Source organism: Perca fluviatilis, chromosome 1 (genome assembly GCF_010015445.1).
Source record: "Perca fluviatilis chromosome 1, GENO_Pfluv_1.0, whole genome shotgun sequence".
Classification (NCBI taxonomy): Eukaryota; Metazoa; Chordata; class Actinopteri; order Perciformes; family Percidae; genus Perca; species Perca fluviatilis.
In genome coordinates this window covers 44,349,760-44,375,587 of record NC_053112.1, presented here as the reverse complement: position 1 = coordinate 44,375,587, position 25,828 = coordinate 44,349,760, and the positions used below count along the sequence as shown (strand labels likewise).

The 25,828-nt window shown below is 39.3% G+C and overlaps 1 long non-coding RNA gene across 1 annotated transcript in view; it reads left to right on the top strand.

The window, feature by feature from the left end:
• Positions 1–1,123: 1,123 nt before the first annotated feature.
• Positions 1,124–25,828, top strand: part of LOC120563164 — a 66,824-nt gene continuing 42,119 nt past the window's right edge. Inside the window, exon 1 of the long non-coding RNA XR_005639917.1 lies at positions 1,124–1,779. This is a non-coding gene — a long non-coding RNA (uncharacterized LOC120563164). The remainder of the gene's footprint in view (positions 1,780–25,828) is intronic.

Below are 25,828 nucleotides of genomic sequence, written 5' to 3'. Positions count from 1 at the left end.
GCAGAAAATCCTTTTTAGGGTGAATAAGTACCTCAGACACTGACATTAATTGCAACATTACTTAATGATTATTTAAACACTGTTGTTCACCATAGCTAAATGGTGAAAACAATACAAATAGAATGCTCATCTTCAGCTAACACAACGTTCAGTTCATTTGTTACCCTGGCTTTAAGAAGCTAAATACTACGGAGGGAAAAAAAAGAGAATATTTCACAGCATGAGAACGCGCTGTGACAGTACACACTTACTTTGCGGTTTGTGAAAGACATTGCAACGTTTGTTTTTGCTAAAAAAATAAAAAAAGACGGTCTCTACGGTGTAGGCTATCCATCACAATGTGTTCTGCAAGTCTAAAAAATAATGAAAATAATTATGAAAAGTCACCAAATCCAGCTGGAATTGCAATCGTAATATATTTACAGCCTCATTGAAGTATTGTAGGATCACTTAGTCATTGCTTTGAGGAGACAAGTTCTCATTACACTAGGTGTAAAATCGAAATTTAATCAGAGCATAACATCGTTTTATTAACATAGGCTACTGGTGTGGGTGTATAGTCAGACCCTAGGTTATATATATATATATATATATATATATATATATATATATATATATTAGTTTTATACCCTCTTATTGTTGTGCTTGTGTGTAGGCTACACAGTCAGACTGAAAGCGGGAATAAACACCTCATCAACCGGGTGTCCTCGTGCCGCTCTCGCTTTCCGCCGTAACCTGTCACAGTCAGGGCATACAGTTCAAAGTCACGGCTGACCCTTACCACACACACACACACATACACGCACACGCACACACACACGCCGGCACACCGGTAGAGACGTCAGGATTGGACGCAGCAGGGGATCCCCAGCATTCCGTTTCTGCCTCGCTTGGCATATCATCATCTTTTACCGAGAGGGGATGAGCTCGCGCCGGCTCACACTCACTGAGGGCAGCAGGAACAGAGGACAGGCTCGTTTCTCCGTTTTACCGGAGCGCGCTCTCTCGCTCCTTCTCTCTCTCTCTCTCTCTCTCTCTCTCTCTCTCTCTCGCTCTCTCTCTCTTTCTCTCACCCTCTCCCTCTCTCCCCGTGTCTGTGCTGCGGAGACTGGTATTACCTACTGGAGCTGCCGCTTGCGCCGGGCGGCCGGGGCAGCTGCGCGAGGAATAGAGTAGAGAGCAAAGGGGAAAGGTGCTTTTTTCACCAGCTGAGCGATTTATTTTGCAAAAAGTAAAGGACGCTATGGACGAAAAAAACATCAAGGTTTAATTGGCTCACTGTTCATTTTTAATTTTTTTACCCCCCGCCCCCAGCTGTAGAGACAAGAGAACCCTTTGATCTGTCTACACTGCAGCCGACACTTCGTTCACCTCACTCGTGCGTTGATCTGACAGCCGCGCGCGCCGCGCTGCCTTGGATATATTTGTCCTCGAGCCTCCCTGGGTTGGTCCACGCGCAGCGTTGCGTTTAACAAAACATTGGCCACAGTTTGAAACGTTAACCGCTCCGCGGGGAAAGAAAGAAAAAACACTTTCTTTTGAGTGAAATGAGTAAAGTAGTGAAACGGACTAAGCGTCAAACGTGGTGTTCTGAATGCGCCTTTTCTAGTTATGTTTTTTTTTTTTTTGGTCAATTCCACTGTTAACATTTAAATCGATAAGCTGAACAAGTGGAGGAAGTTGTTTTTTTTGGTGGAAAAAAGTGGAAGAAAATAACCGGCTACACGACGGTGACTGTAAACTGGAAGAGGAGGGTCCCCCCCACGCTGGGACGAACAGGTAGGACAGCCCTGACTTAACACTGAACATGACCAAAACAGAAAAAGGGAGACGGCACATGCAACGAAACACGCCATGTTTATTTGAATAACATAGCCTTTCTGGATAGCATCCTGAGGTTAATTTAAGGCTAGTGTAGTACGACAGATGCCATTCTCTCCGTTTAAAATGGCAGGTCACTGCTGCTTGGCATGTTGATAGGCTATACGCACCACATAAGGAAGGTTAGAGAGCATTCAAATACCATTAACCGCTCTTCAATTCGGCATCAATTTAAAAAATAAAGAAAAAAGCTAACAGCACTTGCTTATTACAGTTGCAACTTTTCTAATTGGTTCGCTTGTTATAACTACCGTCTTGTACCTACAACTAGATGAGCGGACGAGCCAGCAGTGAGAACCTGTTATAAAAGTTGATTTTACTTAAAAAGACTAAGCGCTTCTTAAAGAATGATATGTCGAATGGTGACCTCTTTACTTTACATTTAGAAAATGCCTCGAATCTTAATTCACTATGCCGTAACCGTTGCCGGTTACACGGGGCAAATTCAATTGACAGTTTTTTGAATGGCGAACATGGCGTTTTCTACGTAGGCTACTTCAGATTTGTTTCGTGGCTAGATTTTCAGTCCGTGACGTGCTTCATTGTCAACATTTGGTCACAAATTACAGAGAGCGATACTGAGGAAAAGTGGACTAATAAAGGCGATTCCTTTCATACTGTAGCTCAGGTATTTTAGTGTAAAAGGAGGGACATTATAGGGCAAATAAGAGGAGAGGGGCTATTGGTTTCGGAGTGGGCTGAGCAAAAGAAAAAATGAAACAAAACTAAATGTTATTTAGCCTTTAAAAACGATGGCATAGCAAAAAGTGGGAACATTTTCTGTGTGTGTGTGTGTGTGTGTGTTTGTGTGTGTGTGTGTGTTATCAAGTGTTTTCATATGCACATCTCCCAAAAAAGCAAAACCAAAAAACATTTAATATACCAAATCCAAATTTTATGTAATTAAATTCCAGACTGCCGTATGGGAAGATATTCAATGGTGATTTAATTAATGCATTTTAGAACTGGAGAGAAACTGTAATAGAGGTGAGAGTGAAACCTATTATTATAATACCTGTCATTCTCCTGCAGTCTGTAATTGAGGCAAATTCTTGTGAATTAAATAACTCTGAAATTAAACTGTTCCTCCTCTAAGTGTTCCTGCACATACTTTAAAATAAATAAATAAAAAAACACCGTCATATAATATGACAGATTATTACAGTTGTAACAGTTCAACCTCTGTTTCTGGTTCTGATTACAAATAAGACCCCACTTTGGAAGAGGAATGCCTGCATCTAGCTTGTGGTGAATTTTGAGGAATTGTTAGATGCTTTTCTTGTGTGTGTGTGCGTGTGTGTGTATGTGTGTGTGTGTGTGTGTGTGTGTGTGTGTGTGTGTGTGTGTGTGTGTGTGTGTGTGTGTGTGTGTGTGAGAGAGCGAGAGAGAGAGTAAAAGGTGATGCCGGACTATATTATATAATATTGCAACCATAGCAATTCAAATTGTAGTGAAGGATAAACCGGCAAGGTAGACACTGAGTTGTTGCTCTCTCCTTGTACTTCATATTTTCTATCATTCTATCATTTCTCACGGCTCTGTTCCGGCAGCTAACCCATGTAGGTCCTGTGTTATCCTTAATTGCCTTCATGTAAAATGTCCAATAGAGGGTTTGTGCACTCTGTATTTATGTTTTGTTTTTTTTTCTTTTTTTTACAAAAGTGCAATCTATTTAGAATTTTTTTTCTGTCACTTTATTTGTGAACTTACCCACTGTTTTGACCGCGTGTTCCAGTGAAGTGTTTGACATTTTCTCTTGCCTTCCCTTCTTCCCTGTGTGTTTTAAAATAGAGAGTGCATGCACGGTCTCTTCACTGCACTTGACAGGTAGAGGTAGTAACTGAATATTTGTCCCATTTAGTTGTTATGCTTTGGGATAAGCAGATACAATATTGAAGTACCGTTGTCATGGAAAATGTTTGCATTAAGTGTACAGTAGCTTTATGAAATTGCAGCGTTACTGCTCAGACATCGGAGCTTCTGTAGTTACTGTACAACACTATGTAGTGTGGCTGCCGTCAGAAGAGTACTGCGAAGATGAAGGGTGTGGTAACTGTGACCTTGAGTACAATAAAACAATTAAAACCATATCCATATCACACATTAACGTTTTTCTTTTTTAATGACGGCTGTATCTGCACTGCGAGTGTTATTGATAAAATGGTATTGATGAGTCAACGTAAAGAAGTTGGGTTTGTTCAGTAAACTATACAGCGGAGATGTTCCAATACAGTATTTTCCTTTCTGATACTAATTTCGATACCTGAGCTTGCGTAGTACCGATCCGATACCAGTACATAAAAAAAAAATATATATATATATATATATATATATATTTCTTTTTAACAGCTGTATACTACTAACCCTGTATGGATGAGATACGATTGCTATCATTGTTGTATGGCCTGGCTCAGGTTAAACCCTTTGTAAAATACACACAGATAACTTTATTTCATTATCTAGTTTTTGACAGTCGGTCATAACGGAAAAAGAACAGAATTAGAAGTTGATTTCTTTGGGGCTAAATTACGTGGTATCGGATTGGTGCATAGACTTGAGTACTCGCTGATACCGATAACAGCGTTTTAGGCAGTATCGGAGGCATTTCCGATACCGGTATTGGTATCGGAACAACTCTACTGTACAGTTCGTGATATGAGACTAGATACCGTCTTAGATTTTGGATATCGTAATATCGTAATATGGCATAAGTGTTGTCTTTTCCTGGTTTTAAAGGCTGCATAACAGTAACGTAATGTCATTTTCTGACCTTAACAGACTGTTGTAACTGTTCAATTATTTGCCTTTACCCACTTAGTCATTATATCCACATTACTGGTGATTATTCATCAAAAATATCATTGTGTAAATATTTTGTGAAAGCACCGATAGTCAACACTACAATATCGTTGTGGTATCAATATCGAGGTATTTGGTCAAAAATATGGTGATATTTGATTTTCTCCATATCGCCCAGCCCTACAGTTCGTCATCATTTCACGCTCACGATGACAAAGGGGATCAGATGAGTGCAGTGGTCTGCCTGTATAGAAGCACAAGAGTTGTCGTGTAGCATTTATAAATGCTGCTGATGTACGCTGCAATGTACATATGTGCAGAGAGTCATTTTAGAACAAGATTATATGAACGTAATATTGATACAGTGATCTACGACTGGATACTGTGATTATCTAGAATGTGTGTATGTCGAAGTTTGGTTTTATGTTTTCATGTGTGTATGATACAGACTTGTCGTTTACTTTTTTTGTGTCTGCATTACAGCAAACTGATACAGTTGTCTGCACTCATGGTACTGTTGAAAGTCTCAATGAGGGCACAGTCTAGTGCAAGTGAAGCCATATTAGTAACATGGATATTTAGTGGTACCTTAAGCAAAATTGTGCTTGTTTGAATCTGTGCTGTTAACCAGAGCAGTCTAACGACACAGAACAGTCATTGGTCATAACTCCAGGCTCAAGAGGAAGGTATAAAGAGCGGAGTGGTCTTTTTGCACAGACGCTGTGGCACTGTGGAAGTATACTGTACACCGCTGTGAGTTTCACAGATGGCTCAGGCAGCCCCCTCACTAAACACAAGAAGAAAGTTGCAGATTGTAAGTGAAAGACATATGTGGTTTTATTTCTTGAGAAATACAGTGTTGGCAAGAAACGGTTGTACGTGACAGTTCCAGGTTTAATAGAACAGATGAGTGACGTATGGACGTATATTGTTCTGTTTGAAGGATACCAGATACAGTACACAGTACACACCAATTCATACTTTTTATACGCAACACAATTATTGTGATTATGGTCAATGATGAACTCAGAGCATCGGGAGCATTTTCCCTGCCTTCTCGGCAACCATCTGTTTCAAATTAGTTTCTTACATATCAAAATCAACTTGCACAGCTGTAAACTAGATAGGTAACACATCTCCGTGAACATGTTGTCCACTTTCCTTTTGAGTTACTGTGTTCTTGCACAGTCGACTTTATAGTGCTGCATGTTAGAGCTTCCCAGTATAGCATTCTGTCATCTTAAATATCTTAAATGCCCGCACGCTACAATCAAGTGATTGTTTTAACACAAATGTGTTAAGTGTACTATATACACTTATAATACCCAGACCAGGACAGTCCTCTGGAAATGGGATCTATATATTTCTTTTTTCATTGCATATTCTAATATAGTAAATGCTGGTTCTTCTTTTTATGTTGTAACAACATAAAAATCTTTAGACAAAAGCAAACGTATAAAACGGTAAAAGCAACAAGAGAAAGAAACGTTTAGGAAACCTTTTGTATCATTTAATTGAATGTGTCGGTATTTTGTCTCTATGCATATATGCTTACATACACACCACCATGATTGCATTTTTTTTGCATTTTTTTTGCATACTCCACCGTAAGAGAAAAACATAGACACAGTGTGTATTGTATGTGAATGCATGTGTGTGTGTGTTTGTGTGTGTGTGTGTGTGTGTGTCTTGCTGGTTGACTGTTCGTATTAACATATTAACACCCGGTTCAGCAACAACATACACACAAACATATATACACCTTGTGGGCTGTTTATTGTGTGTGTGTGTGTGTGTGTGTAAGTGTGTATGTGTAAGTGCGTGTGTATTTTCAATAATTACCATGAGAGCCCTCAAACTGAAAATGTATCCACATTGTGTGTGTGTGTGTGTGTGTGTGTGTGTGTGTGTGTGTTTGTTGTCCAGGGAGTACTCAGACTGAAGATCCAGCTGATGAAAGCTACCTGGAGCTTCATAAATGGGCCCTTTGTCCAACAGCAGAGCTTGTGAGTGTGAGTGTGTGTGTGTGTGTGTGTGTGTGTTATTAAGCCTAAATTAAGTCTAAATCTTCACTGAAAATCAGTGTTTTTAGTTTGGTCAGAGTTTTGTTAAGGATGCTGCAGACCTGTCAGGCACTTGCTGCTGCCCTGCTTCTACTTTGTGATTTGGTAGAGAATTCCTCAGTTGTGACAGCCGGGTGTTAAAATTATAAATAAGTTAAATAGATATTGACCATATTGTTAATTTGGACCCCCAAAAAATGTATAGACGTATAGGCGCATTCCCAGGCTTTTTCAGCAGCCCTAGTATTTATCTGTCATGGACTTGCGTATCTGTAGCCTCTGGAGTACAAGGCAACGCAGGCTACACTGTTTCACCTCATAATGTTCAGGTCACCTGAGGCTAGGGCTGCATGATTTGGAGAAAAAGTCGTATTACAATTTACAATGCTGCGATTGCGATATAATGGTATCATGACTTTTCTTGAAAATGCAGAAAATAAGCTAATACAATTTTGAAATGTGTATTTTTTTAACTTTAACATACAAAGAGCTTAATATATGTATATATATATATATATATATATTTTTTTTTTAAAGATAATTTTTTGGGCATTTAGGTCTTTATTAGACCGAAGATAGGAAAGGGGGAGAGAGACAAGGAATGACATGCAGCAAAGGGCAACAGGTTGGAATCAAACCACTACTGCTATGGCAAGGACTGAGCCTCTGTACATGAGGCGCACACTCAACCAGGTGAGCTACCCATGCACCCTAGACTTAATATTATAGAAAATGAAATAACAAAAATACAAATTGTTATTTAATTATTACATTTTGTATGCCCTTACAAACGATGACATTCAGGATGGGTGTAATATAATATTTCTAAACCTAGTACTAGTTATTAAGTTACAAAATATACTGTGTACAACCTCTGTTGTCTGCATGCTCTTAAACACTCTATGCTTCTGAGGCTCACGTGCCCATACCTGACACACGCTACTGCCTGAACACACCGAGTCGTTAACCCTGGTCACTGGTCCTCTTCTGTGGACGTTGTTACGACGAGCACGCTTAATACGTACGATACGGGGTAGCGTAATTCAGAGGGCAGACTCAACGTAGGTTCAACACACAACCATAAATCAGGCAGTAGCGAGAGCGAGAACGGCAGGCGAGTGAGTGACGTCAGTGCCTGAGTGGTGAGGCGAGGAGAGCGACCACGAGCGGTGTTGGACGCAGACTGAGTTTACATCAAACACTGTGACAGGTGTTACAATGCGGAGAGTGCAGTGCACACGGAGCTTCACGCACAAGGCACACCTTTTTGTTTACTCACATTGCACAATTTTTGCGGTTATGTAATTGCAGTGACATCACGATTGCGATTAGATTAATCGTGCAGCCCTAGAAAGTAGCATTTTCTGATCGCTTGCATTGTAATCCCAGTAGCATTATGTCCCATTTGGGAGGACTTTTCTGTGACATAGTTGCTCTAAATTAACATTAATTTCATCACGGAGGTGCATTCAGCACATTGTATAAATGAATGGAAGTCATTACATTGTCCTGTGAAGTTTGCAAAACCCAAGTTGACTGTTGTGTGTATTTTCAATAATTATCATGAGAGCCTTCAAAACAAAAATGTATGCACATAGTTTGTGTGTGTGTGTGTGTGTGTGTGTGCGTGTGTGTTTGTGTGTGTGTGTGTGCGTGTGTGTGTGTGCGTGTATATTTTTAATAATTAACATGAGAGCCCTCAAAGTGAAAATGTATGCACATAGTTTGTGTGTGTGTGTTTGTGTGTGTGTGTGTGAGAGAGAGTTAAAAGAGTGCAATAGATGAATAATAATTGTGCACCAATTGCATTTATGCAATGTTTTAGTTTTTTAAACTGTAAATTCCATAGTGTGAAATAATTTACTTATTGAATGTTGTTGCCTGATAGAAATAGACATGACATTACAGGAATACAACACAACTATTTTTATTTTTTTTTTAGAAAAGTTTGTTACATAAGCAACATCAGGAAAAAGAGGATGCTTGTAGTAATTTGTTAATATTTGCAAATACCAGCTTCGCTGCATCAGCTAAAAGGACTTGACGACTTTATTTGACTGTGGGGGCACATAGTAGATCAATGCATCCCCAGAGCAGTAAATCACTTTAGCCTTTTTCTGAAGCTAATGAGAAATTGCTCTAGTTTACCAAGTGGCATTACTCATTTCTATAAAAAAAAAAATATATATATATATATATATATATATATATATATATATATATTATATATAATTTATTTTCATATGCTTTTAACTCACAGCTTTCGCAAGACTCAGGCTTGAATGCGATAAAAAACTGAGCTCACATTCTTACTTTAATTCCCTCCCTCAGGAGAGCTACACCCCCATGGATTAGTCATTTTAATGTACTCTCACGTGCTACCACCACACCAAATTCCATTCTCAAATTCAACACTTATCAACAACTTACCAACTAAAGATATTCTTTTTTGTTTCTTTTTCTTTTTCCTTACTTTTTTGAAATCCACACTCTTCACATTGGCATGAATTAGATCCACCGCACAGTACTTATTTAAAAAAAAAAAAGCCTTCTTTGAGTTTTCATTCAAACTAAATAATGACAGGTGTGGTAACTGCATGTCAAATGAAACAGAGCACACAAAGCCAAATTACCTCCTAAGTAACTGTATAACTGGTAACCAATGTAGCATTTAAAAAGCTATTTTTAAACCGAGGCCGCCAGTGTGCTCAGTCCACCTAAAAAACACCGGGGCTACATTACATCACTTTCAGCAAACTTCACAGGAAACTTTGAGGGCAAAACAGCATCACCGATCTGTTTTAACGGAATATTCTCTGTCTAGCTCAGCTGAAAACACAAAAACACAGAAACCGTCAGCACGTTAGCATGTCATTCACTACCGTCTGTAACCTCTTCACCTGTTCAACTGACTTTAGCAGTTTAGGTATCACACTCGACTGCCCTGCTGTTATTAGAGACGTGAACTAACCATAGACACTTGCCTCAGTCACGGACTCACGGCGGTGCGTCGCAGCAGAATGAATAGAAGGGAAACACTGGAATGGATATATGGAGTTATTTTTGGCATTAACTTAACTTATTCTGGCCTGGCAGGGGGGTGGCCCATACAATTATAGGGGAAAAACAATATTTATAGAATTTTTACTTTTATCTAAATTAAGCTATAAATAAATAAGGGCTGCTCCCTCTTAGGCGATTAGTCGACTAATCGGTCGTTTTGGTCTTAGTCAACTAAGATTTATTTAGTCGATTAGTCATGTTTTATGCTTTTTTCATGCTGAATGACTTATTTCCAAGAAACGTATGAGCACATCTCTGGTAAACACAAGAATTAAAGTGGTGCTTTTGCTCAGATTTACAGATCTGTTGATTAAATCAACTAATCGATTAGTCAATACAATTGAATGACTGTTAGTCGACTAAAAATGTATTCAATCGAGCACAGCCCTAAAATAAATCTGCAATACTTTTATTATTCTTTTATTATAATAGGTGAAGCTGTTTTGCTGGTATTACTGATATATGCCTATACTGGTTAATATGGGCAGCATTGTGAGTGAGGCTTTGCTGCTCACAGCACTGAACCAATAGCATGTCTAGTAAATCAATGGAAACGTCTTAATCAAGTGATCTTTGGGTTAAACGCCTATGTTTACATGCAGTCTAAAGGCTCAGCTACACTGGATACATTTGTTTAGTGTAAAGCTTGTTTTATGGTTCTGCAGAGGCTCCACGCAGAGCTTTCGCCATAGCCTACGTAATGGCTACGGCAATTAATGGCTACGTAATTTAACTCTGGCGTGTGCGTCGAGCCGGCATGTGTGTGTGTGTGTGTGTGTGGGGAGTGGGTGATAGAGCGAGGGAGAAGTGAGAGAGTGACGGCGATTAGCTTCGGAGCGAGTAGCGACTCTAGAGTCATAGTGAGAGAAACAAAGTGTCTCCCCTGTTCTTTCTGACCACGGTGGGAAAACTGTAGCAGGAAAAGTTAACCCTGTCCTTGATTTAATGTTGTTTATGGAGAAGGAGAACCAGGAAATGAGTCAGGGGAGATATAACGCTACCAAGCCACGGCCGAGTGACGTGCATTTTTCGAGAGGTGCACATCAGGCTACGGCGTAGGGTCCGGCATAGACGCAGAGGCAGGGCTCAAGACTTTTTTCACTAGGAGCACAGTGGCCCCCAACTGAAAATTTTAGGGGAACAACCAGAAAATCTAGGGGCACACACCGTAAATCAACATGCTAACCAAATATTCACATTTCTACTGATTTCCACTGTATTACTAATAAATACTTTGATAATAGATGCAGAAATTACAATGTGCTGTTTCAAATTCAGTGTCACTTTTGAAGATAACAACATATAAGGTAAACTGACAGCCCCATCGCTGTCATGACAGTAAAAAAAAAAAAAAGATATATATATATACAGTACAGGCCAAAAGTTTGGACACACCATCTCATTCAATGCATTTCCTTTATTTTCATGACTATTTACATTGTAGATTCTCACTGAAGGCATCAAAACTATGAATGAACACATTATTTTATGTAATTATGTACTAAAAAAGTGTGATAAAATAACTGAAAACATGTCTTATATTTTAGATTCCTCAAAGTAGCCACCCTTTGCTTTTTTTGATAACTCTGCAAACCCTTGGTGTTCTCTCAATGAGCTTCATGACGTAGTCACCTGAAATGGTTTTCACTTTACAGGTGTGCTTTGTCAGGGTTAATTAGTGGAATTTTGTCCCTTATTAATAAAAAAGCAAAGGGTGGCTACTTTGAAGAATCTAAAATATAAGACATGTTATTTCACATTTTTTTGTTAAGTACATAATTCCATATGTGTTCATTCATAGTTTTGATGCCTTCAGTGAGAATCTACAATGTAAATAGTCATGAAAATAAAAAGGAAACGCATTAAATGAGAAGGTGTGTCCAAACTTTTGGCCTGTACTGTATATATATATATATATATATTAATGTTTCATGTAAAGCACTTTGAATTGCCTTGTTGCTGAAAGGTGCTGTAGAAATAAAGTTGCCTTGCCTTACAACCTCAGACTGACAGTCAGTCACCAGGGCATAGAAATAGGGCTATTAATTGAATTTTGATTTCAATTTCGATTTTGGCTCCCAACGATCACCAAAATAGTATAATCGAGAAAAAACAATTATTTTTCCATGTTCTGTTTTACAAGAACACTCTTACTTTGTCTTGTGTTCTGAATGACACGCGCACATCCGCGCACATCCGCCCCTCCCGAAGCCAGTCAGGGAGGCAAGTCGTGTGCATATCATCCACTGGAATTTAAAAACTCAGCAGCATTTGGTGAGCATAAAAGGCAAAACCAACTCAGTTGTCTGGGAACAGCTAACGTTTGCTAACCCTGCGGTCCCTCTTCCTTTGACCCCCGCTGTAGTATACTGTCTATAGCGTTGTATTCCCCCCGACACGCTGTATTCACTTACTTTTTTAAACTTACGTTTAAAACTTGTTCCAGCTGAGTAGGGTGCATATGCATACTGCTCAAAACCAACATGAAAAACATAGTAATGTTCCCTCAGCATTTAGTTTTGTTGTTAAACTGTATTTAAATGAGCAGGGACGCGTTAAATCACCTGTTTCCACGGTACGCTACAGGTCATCGTCTATGTGCTGGATTTTTCCTAAGGTTAGCTAGCAAATAAGCCCACTGACCGGGACATTATTGTTGATATTTTCGCGCACATGTTTCGTAATGACAGTAGTAGTGGTCATAGTGAGTGAACATGTGATGTGAGATGCACACTGTGTTATGTTTGTGGAATTGTTCATTAGCTGTGTAACGTTATGTGTGATATCTGTAACAGTAGTAAAACAGATGTTATTCTGATCCAAAGACTCTTTCTGTGAGATAAAGGACACAAACAGATTATACCCTGGACACTATCCATTATATCCAAATGTTAATGAGTAATCGTGTTAAATAATCGTGATTTCAATATTGACCAAAATAATCGTGATTATTATTTTTTCCATAATCGAGCAGCCCTACATAGAAGCCACTGTTGTGCCTGCTTGTATCAGAGGAAGTGTAACGTCAACAACACCGCGACCGCTTTCGGCTCGCCATTAATATCATATCGCAGCAAACGCTGTCTGCGTGAAGTTAAGAAAAACTGTAACCACACTTGAAACCACTTTATCGGCATTTCCGTGACTCACGACATAGTTTGCATCATCTGCAGCTCTGCATGTGTGAGAGTGTGTGTGTTTGTGTCAGAGCTCTGCTCTCTGTCAATTTTCAGAGAGGACAGATAAGCTTGCACTTACGCGCTCTCAGGTACCGAAATTTCAACGTTTAACGTGTAAAAAAGTGGCAAATTTACTGGTGCGACTGGATGTAAAATTCAGTCGCACACTCTCAAATTTTGGTTGCAAAATGCGACCATTTGGTCGCAGTCTGGAGCCCTGAGAGGGGTCTGCAGGGGTACGCCGTCGATTCGACGCAGAAGCATAAAATGCTTAAGCTTCTGAGAGACCACTTCCTTCAAAGTGACTCTGGCTGTGTTGTGCAGCTGACACTCTCCTGCAGTGTCCAGTGTCCAGCATCAACATTAGTCCTGATCCAATTCCCAACAATCACATGTCCAGGTGCACACTGTAAAGTTATTTTTATAGTCTGTGTGACAATATGACAAATTGCCATCGGCATTTCTAATGCTGCAGTGACTACATAAAACATTACATAAAAACAATTGAAATCTAATGTCTTTTCATTTGTAATTTTAAATGTAATGTATCTTTCTAAAATGCATGTAACATGATTGATCAGCATACGCAGGGCATTTTTGTCATCAACTGCTTTCATGTGTTGATTTGGATGCCTATGTGTAATTATTGTGTGTGGATTTGGTGTCAGATCAGCAAGTCTTTGTCCGTTCAGTGTTGGCCAATCACCTCCTGCCAGTGCATTCAGTTCAGCAGCCTCTCTCTTGTAATTTATGTGTGCAAAAAAAGAAACATCATATATATAAATTCATATATTGATATGGCACAGCAAAATAGTAATGGTGTTTAGTTTCGTGGAAGAGGATGGCTGCATATAAAACATTTGATTTTGACGCCTACAGCCTGCATCCCATTTGAAAGTAGCTGTGTTGACCATCCAAAGATTTAAACTCCAAGTAATCTTTCCCTAACCTTGACCGAGTCATTTCAGCTGCCCTGCGTTGAGGCTACGCCCCGATGAAGTGAAGAGTTTGCGTTGCATCGATTTTAGAGGCCATGCATGTTATAAGTTGACCAGCAACAAATGAGCAGAATTCAGTGATGTGGTCCTCCTTGGCTGCGAGCTAACATAGCTGACGTAACCAGAGAATAGGACACATTTCCAACATGGTGAGAAACTGTAGAATTTAACTGCAGAATCATTTTTGATTTACACTTGTTTGTGTAGCCATTTTAATAATGATATAATATGCGGAAGGATTAAGTGCACACAAAACCAAACAAACCCCCACTCACTCACTCACACTGACAGTCTTCGTTGATGTTAGCAAGGTGGTAGGATTATCTTCCCTTCATCTCACTGACACACACACACTCACACACTCAATTACTCTTACTTTTGCCAATGCGGCAAAAGTCCATTTTAGTTATATAGCCCAATACCACAAATCACACATTAGCTTCAGGGGGCTTTATTAGTTGACATTCACATGGTAGAGTTGATGGATAGCAACACTTGATCTCACACTCCACTGACAGTGTGTGTGTATGGGGGATCAGTTGGTCTCAGTCAGTTTGTCTGAGAGATAGAGAGAATGAGGGAACAACTTTGTGATTGTAAGTCTTGATGTAAATACAAAATAGATCAAATAGATGAGTTCTGATGACAATGTGTTGTTTTACACTACTGTAATCCAGACACGAAGAAAAAAACACATTTTTTATGCATTCACATTATTTACATTTCATATTTGTGACGTTGACATTCTGTGCCGCAAGAGCAAAATATATGGTATTTTTCCTAATGAGGAGAATGAAAAGTCGAAGGTTCATAGCATTTTGGATGTGGCTACTGAAAAAAAAAAAAATCAGGATATCAACGGGCCTTTTCAGAGCTTTTATAGTGCTATCCCAGAGCATGTGTTGAGATGATCTGTCCCCATCATCTGTCTTCAATATTGATTATCTTGTCATTTTTTCATACTATCATTTGTAATATGAATGAGAGCTGTGCATGTGCTTTTATTGTAAATTCAGTTTTTTTATGTTTACTTTCAACATTAAAAATGAATAAAAAAATCAGACCTTTGACTTTAAGTCTCCTATCAGAATCAGAAAAAAACATTTATTGTCCACTGCAAGGCAATGGAATGTCGCGCAGTACAATTAGAATTAAAACATACATATTGTATGTTTTAATTCTAATTGTGCTGCTACTTGGATGTGACTGCTAGAATCAGCTGCGTACTGTCATTGCAAAGCCCCATTCAACATTAACGGACAACAAATGTGTACTTCAGCCCAGTGCAGACCAAAGATTCACGACGAGACGAGTTGAAACTTGAAACTACTTGCAACGCGCAAAGTAGCGTTACTATTAGATATATACGTATACGCATTTTTACTGCAAAAAGCCCTCAATTACACTCTGGAGCTATTTGTGTAAGTGGATATGTATCCAGCAAAGAAACATACAACACAAATGGCTGTGTGTTTATGAGTGTGCTAAAAGGTCATTGCCACCCTGCATTGAAAGTGTGGCTCTATTGCCGGCTGACTGGTTATATTAGCACTCACACACACACACACACACACACACACACACACACACACACACACACACACACACACACACACACCACACACACACAAAAACACAAAAAAACACACACACACACACACACACACACACACACACACACACACACACACACACACAGTGAAATGCAATGTGTTTGAGCACATCGGTGGTGTGTGCCTCTTGCTGGCTGGTTGGTTACATTAAAGCAGGCTCATTGGTGCTCAGCCAGGCTTAAACACTTGTGTGTGTATGTACTGTACTGTGCATGTCTGAGATCCCACCATGCTCCAGCCCAGTATCTCAATTGCAAAAGGAAAGATGGGACATAATGAACAGTGTGGACCAGCATGAGCAATCCATTTCATGTGCAAATGCATGTAGCAGAGAACACTTCAGCACATCTCACACTTTACTTTCATCCTTTGTCAGTCTCTCCTCTTGTGGACATCACTGTGGTGTCGCTTCTGACCTTGACCGTAGAGCTCAGTTCAGTAAAAACAAGTCTTCCTGTTAACTGTGAAGACATCAACAGTATGTCAAATGTATTTGAATAGTAAATAAATAAAAAATACGTCAAATAAATAATCCTATAAATACATTGTGTTAAATATATACAGTATATTAACCAACAATTTGTGAAACAATTGAAGAAATTATTAAGGCTATATTTATTCTGAAATGTTTCCTCATTCATTTTCATATTTGCTGACATGTTTTGGATATTTTTATTTGATTATAGACAATAGGCAATCCCAATGCTGCTATTGGTGTGTGTATATATGTGAAAATGTGTGAAGGACAAATTGGAAAAGAATAAAACTACTAAGGCAGTCCTACGCCATAGCTGCAGCAGTAGCCGGTGTGACACGGTGTCAAGACATACATTACTCGCCCACCGTCGTTTTGCTTCTTTAATAAAAAGATCAAATGTGAAAGTGTTTGCTCCGCTCTGTTCAGCGGCAGCATTGCAGAGCAGGAGTCAGATTTCACTCATCACCTGATGAGACCCGACAAGATGATGGCAGAGGATTTGGTGTCAAAGTGAAAAAGCAAAAGTTTAATATCAGATAATTTATATTATATACTGTATAATATATTTATATAGTTTAGAATAGATTATCAATGTGCTTTCTTGCCAGATTCACTTGCGACTTGCGGATAAATATAACCAGAGACTAGATTGCAAGAGGTCCGTGGAGCTCCACGCCGGTCTGAGCCACCCAATTGGTTAACATCATATTTATACAAATGGACTTCATTTATATAGACCTTTTCACACACCGATGGAACAGCCGACAGAAACAATTTGAGGTTCAGTATGAACTACGGTCCTGTCTCTACCCAGATGGGCAGCCAGCAGAAGCTCAACTGGAGAGCTGGAAAGGCGCAGCTGTGGTGCGTTTGCGGTGTATTCGTAACACCGGTGTTGTCCTATTATTATGACATTGTTATTATTCCTACATCCTAACTTAATATATGTTTACAGTTTTTTTACAATCACTGTGACAATTTTTTCAGTACTTTTAACAACTTTCCTAAACTCTTAAGGCACCAACACATCTACAACACACAGTTGGCAAAACAGTTAATTTCATGCTCAAAATCACACATTGAAAACTAAACTCTTAACACTAATTTTCAAAATACAATAATTCAATACACTATGTCTGAAACAATGCAAACATGTCTCAAAATCAAATAATTGTTCCAAAACACTAACACATGTTCTTTCCCAACAGGAACATTTAGTCAATCATAGCACAATGTCATACAAAACACTAACATCAGATGGAATTACAGAAACTGCATTATTTTATATGTGTCAGGTCTGCACTTATACAATAGACAATAGTATTTTCTATTGATCATAGATTGTATTTTACACTGCCTCGCTACATTTTAGTTTTGTTGGGTTTAGTAAATGCATGCATTTTTTTTCTTTTGCTGCAGAAATTCAATTCAAAAAATGAATCACTCGTCTCAGAGTAGCTTTATAGAATGTACGGTTTATGGAAAAAAGAAGAGAGACAGAATTGTCCTGGTACTCCTCTTCCTCTCCCTCGTGCAGGAATTTTTCTTACTTTCCTTGTGTTCATCTTTATTGTTCCTTTACCACACAAAATCAGCCCAAATAGGTCCTCTTTTACTCTATGTACTACAGTAACATATGGTCATTCGATTGAAAGAACCTCAACACCTGAGTGTGTTTCCTAGAAGGGAATCAGCTGTGATTGATCTATTTGCATAGCTTCAATCAGCTGTTTCCCAGTAACAATGGAATAAAATGGAGGGGGTATAAATATACCCCCCCCCTTGTGTTTATTTGTGAACAGCTGTTCACTTTGTCTTTAACCTATACGTTAGGTTTAGAACATGATCGTTCTGACGTTATCTGTTCTGACATACAGTGTGAAAGCATTTGCAAATTGGTCAGTAAAAATCCATTGTTTTGGTCTTGGTTGAGCTTGTGTGTAAAAGAAGTTCAAGCATTTTAAATTTGTGTTAACTGTATGCAATTTGTCTCAAAGCAACAAGAAATGTGTTAAATGTATAGCCTACACAGATGGATGTTGTGCTAAGCTTGTGTTAAGAGTTTAGGAAAGTTGTTAAAAGTATTGAAAGAATTGTCACAGCAATCGTAAAAAACTGTAAGATTAGGAATACCTCATCATAGGTAACAAACGGTTACATCTACCTTATTAACTGATTTATTGCCCCACCCGGCGAGCAAACCCATGATGTTGGGTGACCAACAGGTGCATGATGGGTCTAGCTAAAATGCTCATGATTGGTTCTCCAGGAGGGACTTTTTAATTGAACTTCATTTAACTACGTTCATTGAGGTGCGTGAGGCTGTTTTGAGAATCTGTGTCACAGCTGTGACTGCCGAGCGCTCATTCACCTCAAAATGTTTTTACTTTGTGGATCACAGTGGGACGAGAGAGGTTGAGTGGACTGGTGAGTACTACAACAAAGTACAAAGCGGGATGTCAACAACCCTGGAGTGGCCTAGCAACGTAGCTTTGTGTGTGTGTGTGTGTGTGTGTGTGTGTGTGTGTGTGTGTGTGTGTGTAATGCTGTGGGCAAATTGTGCAGGCAATCGTTTTGCTTTAATGTGTGTGTTTGTGAAATGTAACTGCAGTGGAGTTTATATTGTCTATTAGAGATGCACCGATTAGAACTTCCTAGGCCGATTCCGATTTCCGATTTTCTTTGAGTTTGACCTGCCGATACCGATTTTAGCCGATTCCGATTTCATTTTTTCTAACCACTTTACAGCACACCCAAATATTTATTTTATATCTTTTCTTAAATAGAACATTTTACATTTTGCATAGAACATTTTTTGAACAGATAATGGATCACTATAAAATATAACTATATAAATTACTCCTGGTGTGGGAAATTCACACACATCTAAAGAGCAATGTTAGAACCATTTCCTTCTTTTCACATCCAATAACCAACTTAATATAATAAATATAGCCTTGTAGTATAAAGATATTTTATACAGTAACGTTACCTGAAAACATAAACGTCACCACTCATTTTACACACAGTTTAGCGACAAACTAAACGCTGGGGGAAGATTACTACGTTTTTAATCTTGGTGTGGAGCGGTATATGCACCCCCACTAACCTGGAAAGCGTTTTAAACAGTAACGTTAATACAGCGGGTCGGAGGAATACAGTCTCTCTTTTTTTTTAACACATTGCCTCTTGCACCGTCAGAGGCAGAGGGACAGTTACCGCAGCGTTTGCTAACGTTAGCTTCTTGTCTCATCTGGGGTCTGATCAACAGCAAAAATTCATCAAAGTCAGTGTGCCCAACGCTATTTTCCAATAAACTGTAGCTGTCATATTTCACGGGACCCGCGGTTTTCATGTTCCACTTATTGAGCCTCAGAGGGGAGAGAGAGAGAGAGAGAGAGAGAGAGAGAGAGAGAGCGGCTGAGATCAGAGCAGACTGCTCTGCAGAGCAGTGTATAATTATGACTTTATAACATTTCATGAACAGCTGATTGAGGGGCGGTGCGCTGATCTTGCGCAATGTTAATCATGCGGCGCCCAAGTGCATTTGACCGGCATAAAATCGGCATAAGTCAGACTGACCGGCCGGTCACCTGTCATGGCCGAGCACGTGAAAATTGGCCGATTCCGGTCACTGGCCGGTCAATCGGTGCATCTCTATTGTCTATAGATCTGTCTTTTTTCAGCTGTTAAAGTGGCAGGTTATGTAATGTACGTGGCTTAAAATTGCTTTCCAGCTGTTTCTATTGGTGTTGCAACATGGATGACACTCCCTTGTGGGAGTTCCAGATGGCAGGTGAGGCAGGTTGATTAGTCTGACCGCACCAGTGTTCTCAAGTTGACCTGTACTAAGAGAGTTGGTGGGCACAGCAAAGGTTAGAGCCCAGGCAGAAGACAGAGGGAAGCTGAAGCGTGGCAGAACATGAAAGTGAGGGCTGTTCTGGCATGTGTGAGACTACACTAGACACTTTTTGTTTGCAAAGTTACTGTTATGGATAAACTACTGATGTACTATAGCTTGATATGGATGCTACTCACTTCTGCATTTTTTGATGTGATCCAGATCCAGCATTACATTGTCAAAGGTCAATTGATCGGTTAAAACTGTTTCTAGGTCTACCTTTTTCTCAGATGATTTATTTCTTTCAGATGAATGGTGCTCGACAGTATCTAATTTGTACCCTATTTAATTCATTATTTAATATTTATATGTATGGCTGGGCGATATAGCCAAAATCTTCTATCCCGATATATGTCATTTCATATGTCAATAATGATATGTATATCAATGTATAGCATGTTTTCTGGTAATTCAATAAATATATAGTAGTGGTGTGATGAGATCTCGTCCCCACGAGATCTCGCGAGATTAAACACGATAAGATTTCTCGTCGAGGTAAAAAGTGTCTCGCGATATCAGTACATAAGTGCAGAGCAGCAGCCTTGAAATTAGCATAGAAGATCCCCCGGCCGTTCTCCAAAGTTGACTGAGTTTACTTTTGCAGAGCGATAGCGGAAGGAAAAAGCTGCCTGTAAAACCCAGTTAGAACATTAGAGAGTACCCACGCCGTAGTAAAATAAGCTTTATTTCTCTCTGTCTACTAGGGCTGCTCGATTATGGAAAAAATAATAATCACGATTATTTTGGTCAATATTGAAATCACGATTATTTAACACGATTACTCATTAACATTTGGATATAATGGATAGTGTCCAGGGTATAATCTGTTTGTGTCCTTTATCTCACAGAAAGAGTCTTTGGATCAGAATAACATCTGTTTTACTACTGTTACAGATATCACACATAACGTTACACAGCTAATGAACAATTCCACAAACATAACACAGTGTGCATCTCACATCACATGTTCACTCACTATGACCACTACTACTGTCATTACGAAACATTGTGCCAAAATATCAACAATAATGTCGCTGTCAGTGGGCTTATTTGCTAGCTAACCTTAGGAAAAATCCAGCACATAGACGGTACCTTAGAGTAACGTTACGTGAAACAGGTGATTTAACGTCCCTGCTCATTTAAATACAGTTTAACAACAAAACTAAATGCTGAGGGAACATTACTATGTTTTTTCATGTTGGTTTTGAGCAGTATGCATATGCACCCCTACTAAGCTGGAACAAGTTTTAAACGTAAGTTTAAAAAAAGTAAGTGAATACAGCGTGTCGGGGGAATACAACGTCTATAGACAGTATACTACAGCGGGGGGGTCAAAGGAAGAGGGACCGCAGGGTTAGCTAACGTTAGCTGTTCCCAGACAACTGAGTTGGTTTTGCCTTTTATGCTCACCAAATGCTGCTGCCATCTTTACTCGCGCTGAGTTTTTAAATTCCAGTGGATGATATGCACACGACTTGCCTCCCTGACTGGCTTCGGGAGGGGCGGATGTGCGCGGATGTGCGCGTGTCATTCAGAACACAAGACAAAGTAAGAGTGTTCTTGTAAAACAGAACATGGAAAAATAATTGTTTTTTCTCGATTATACTATTTTGGTGATCGTTGGGAGCCAAAATCGAAATTGAAATCGAAATTCAATTAATTGCACAGCCCTACTGTCTACTGTACAATGAAAAATTCAAGTACAAAACAACTGGTCTCAACTACTGCCAGAAAACGCTTGGTTATGTTGTAACCTTGGTTCTCTGAGTGAAGAATCTCTCTCTCCACCATACATATGGAATAAGTAACAGTGTAACTCTTAGTTATTCAGGAGAGAAGTCATTTAAGGTCATGGCAAAACCTTTCAGTGCTCGGTTTTCATTTTGTGAATTTCGATTGAATAAAGGACTATTTTTCCAGTCTTATTTCTTCATTGAAGTTTTCTGTAAAATAGTGTTAAAATCCTGTCTCGTGAACCCAATCTCGTGACCTGGGTGTCTCGTCTCACCCCTAATACATAGTATACTTCTTTGTGAATTAAATACTTGAAAAAAAACATATTTAATCCTTTATTTAATTTTATTTATTTAAAAGGCTGTCTGCTGTCGCACATCCAAACAAATAGTAAATGTGGGTAGAGGGCAATGTCTGCATATACGGACACCACTCCACACTTGATAATTGAGGGATTACTTTTGTGTTATTCTATAATTTTTTTTAGTATAATACTGTCTATTAAAACGTTGAGAAAATCATTTACAACTGCAGATACATGAGTACAACATTTTAAAATGTTCAAGTGAAACAGAAGAATGTTACTTGGAGCTCTTTCCATTTGTGTGCAGTGTAGTATTTGAAGCCACTTTTTTTTACAAGAGGTACAGCTAATGTTGAATGTCCTGTGGCCCGACATTGTAAGTATGAGCAGAGGTAATTAGGCAGTTTTTGCAGTAGAGCCTTATAAGTAAATACGATGCAATGCTGTGTGTTAAGGAGGACCATTTCACCTTTTAATATAAGATGCAATTGTGATGAAGCGCAGCACACTGTGGGGCTGAGCATGACTCGGAGAGGACTCAGCAAGACAGTGCCGTTAACTTTACACACAGCCAATAATTGTATACACTGTATACTGTGCTGTGTGTACCTTCATTAAATTGCCTGAAAACCCCAACCGACCTAACGAACGAATTTGCGGGTCCACCCCTAATCTTGACCTAAATTTGAAAGTCAATGAAAGCCCTTTGTGACATCACAACAGCTTGTTTTAAAGAAAGTTTCCTCCAACACTACCCTTACCTAGATCCATTACTTAATGGCAACGACAAGTTCAAAGCCCACCCAAACCCTGGGTGGGCGTCTCCTAGTGCCCCTGTATTTGTCAGGCAATTCACATCGTTCTTAAACAGCTCTGCCAATCACAACAAATGTAGAGGAATGTTGTCTGGTACACACAACATCAAACATGTTGTTGAGTAACAGTTAACACAATGAGTAATGAAAAATTATTTGGTGAAGACGTTTATATGACCACATCATTGTGACGCTTTTTCCATCTCAATTCTATTCTATCTCAGGTTGGAAATGTCACACATTTAGGTTTTAATCACTATTCCATTATTGCAGCATATTTGCTCCCAAGTGTTTTGTTTGCTGTTGTTGAAAGAATTAAAGTGTCAGCAGTGGCGTTACACCAGAAACTATTTCTAGGACGTCTATTTTCAGCGCAGTCTAAGACCCTATTCAACTCTCCTCCCACCTGTGCACCATGCTGTGTGCTGGGCACCAAAATACCACACAGACGGGCAAAGCCAATTTCATGGTCAGGAACATACCAGTGACGGAGTGCTCCTTGCACTGGTCCACCACAAAAATAGGGCCCTCTGTCGGTAAGGACAGATGCTATAGCTTTGTAATTGTCTGAACGGAATCTGGAACTAGTGCAATTTAAAGCAGCTTAAATAAAAATATGAATGTAGATATGGTAGACTGCAAAACTGAAGAACACAGGGTAGTGCCCTGGATCAGAAGGCTCCCTGAAAGACAGAGAGTGCTGGCAATAGATAGTATTTACACATTATTAGGGCCCGAGCACCGACAGCGGCGAAGGCCCTATTGGAACTGAAGGAATTATTATTCTTCCGGCAAATTAATCGCCTTTTTGGGGGGCTTAACATACTCAAAAACTCACCGAAATTGGTAGTCACATCAAGCCTGGTGAAAATGTACGTATTTTAAGGGTTTTAGGAATAGGTGCACAAAAATAGCTCGCTAGTGCCCCCTACAAAACGTAAGAATTTTTGCCCCTGCTGTACGTTTAACGTAGACTAACAAAACGTGCTGCACATATGTAGCATGTCGAGACGTACAAAAAACGCCATTGGAGCCATACCCTAAACCCAACAGGAAGTCCGCCATTTTGAATTGAAAGTTTGAAATTAGTGCAATTTTGGCCATTTCCACGTCATACTTTAACGAACTCCTCCTAGAGATTTCATCCGATCAACTTCAAATTTGCCCCGTGCCATCTTAAGACGTTAAAGATGAAAAGTTATTAAAAGAAAAAAAATTCGTCATAGGGCATGGCTGTGGCGGGGTGGCCATTTTGTGCGTTTCACCATCGAAACAGGAAGTGGTTGTAAATTGAGTGGAAATTTTCCGGATTCATAACGAAAGAGATTTAATCCGATGGACTTCAAATTTGTTCTGTACCATCTCAACACCTTAAAGAAAAAAAACTTTTCGTCAAACGGTGTGGGCATGGCGTGGCGGCCATTTGGAGCATTTATCGATGAACCAAGAAGTTGTTGTAACTTGAGTGTACATTGTCATATCTGCCTGAAATTTCTCATGTTTAACAAAGGTCCAGGCCTGAGGACATTTATAGGCCAAACTTGACTTTTGGTCCTAGCGCCACCCACTGGCAACAGGATATCCGCCAATATGACAAACATAATCCAATTTACATGAAACTTATAATGTGTGGTCTACATGTGATACAGAGGCAGATGGCTGTCCTTTCAGCTCCTCGGGACAACAGCTTCTGAAGATGAAGTGATGCTATGACTGACTATGACATCTCTTTGATGTAGTTCTGTGTTTTGGCAGTAGTTTTGTATGGAACTACAGGCTCTATAGTGTTTTAAGCCCCCAATGTCTCCTTCCAGGCAGCGCTGCGACCGTTGACTTCAAGGCACCTAACCCTAACCTTAACCCTAACCATAGCCATTGCCTAATCCTAGTGCCGTTGAGACGTTGGGGGCAAAAATCACAGATAAACGAACTACAGGCGCAGACTTGAGTCTCTGTGAACAGTGAAAGCTAAAGATTAGCCGTATGTGTCAGTCGAGCACATAATGTGTGGGGGTCCTGTGTGAGAGGGGTGCAGTCCTCTCCTGCTCATTTTCTGCTTCTTCCTAGTGGTGCGGTGTTCCTTAAACTAGAGGTATGCCTTATCACCATTCACTATAATATCTGTATCATTTTTAATATGATAATCCGACTGTGGTGACTATATGACAATGGTGCGGTTTGTTTGTGGTGTGAAAGAAAAGCGGACTAACCACAGGGTTATGTGATAGTAGAAATGTGAGTTAAAAAGTTACTTTACAGTAAATGTGTCTGCTTACATTATTACAGTTACTAAACAAAATGTTGGTGATTAAAAAGGGGTTGAATCAAAATATATGCTTTACGGTAAAAAGCTTATTTTACAGGCTTTTCCCTGCTGATATACAGGCTATAGACTATACTAATGAACGTGGAAAAAACAACATCTGGATGAGTCAACGCACGGGGTGCTGTAGTTTATTGACATGTTTTTTTCTGATAAAAAAATTTGTTCATCACACTAATTAAGTTCCAAATAGCTCAGTAGTAGAATACTTGCTAATGCTTCTGTGTTATAAATGTTGATTTTCTACGTGGCATCATCATCAGTGTATTGGACCAGAGCAGTGGAAAAAAAAATCCATAACACAACAATCGTAGTTAATAACATAACATAGTCATCTGGTTGGGTTTTGAACACGCCTGATGCACCTTATGCAACTCTGCAGGCCTTGCTGTTGGATCAGGGCTCGAGCATCAGCTGGTTCAGGAGGGCTGCCTGGAGGTCTGGGACCCAGGGTCTGGAGGCAATTATCATTGGTATCATCATTAGCAAGCTCCTTTTTATGAAATAATTAGGGAACTAATTACACTACTATTTATTTTTGAATAAATATAGTAGTAAACATTTTCTGAATCGGCTCTTTTATTTTATTCTATTCTATTCTATTACATTTTGTATTCTTTTGATTTACTGAATATGATTGTACAGAGCAAATTGTACATTTGTTAGAAAAGCATTAT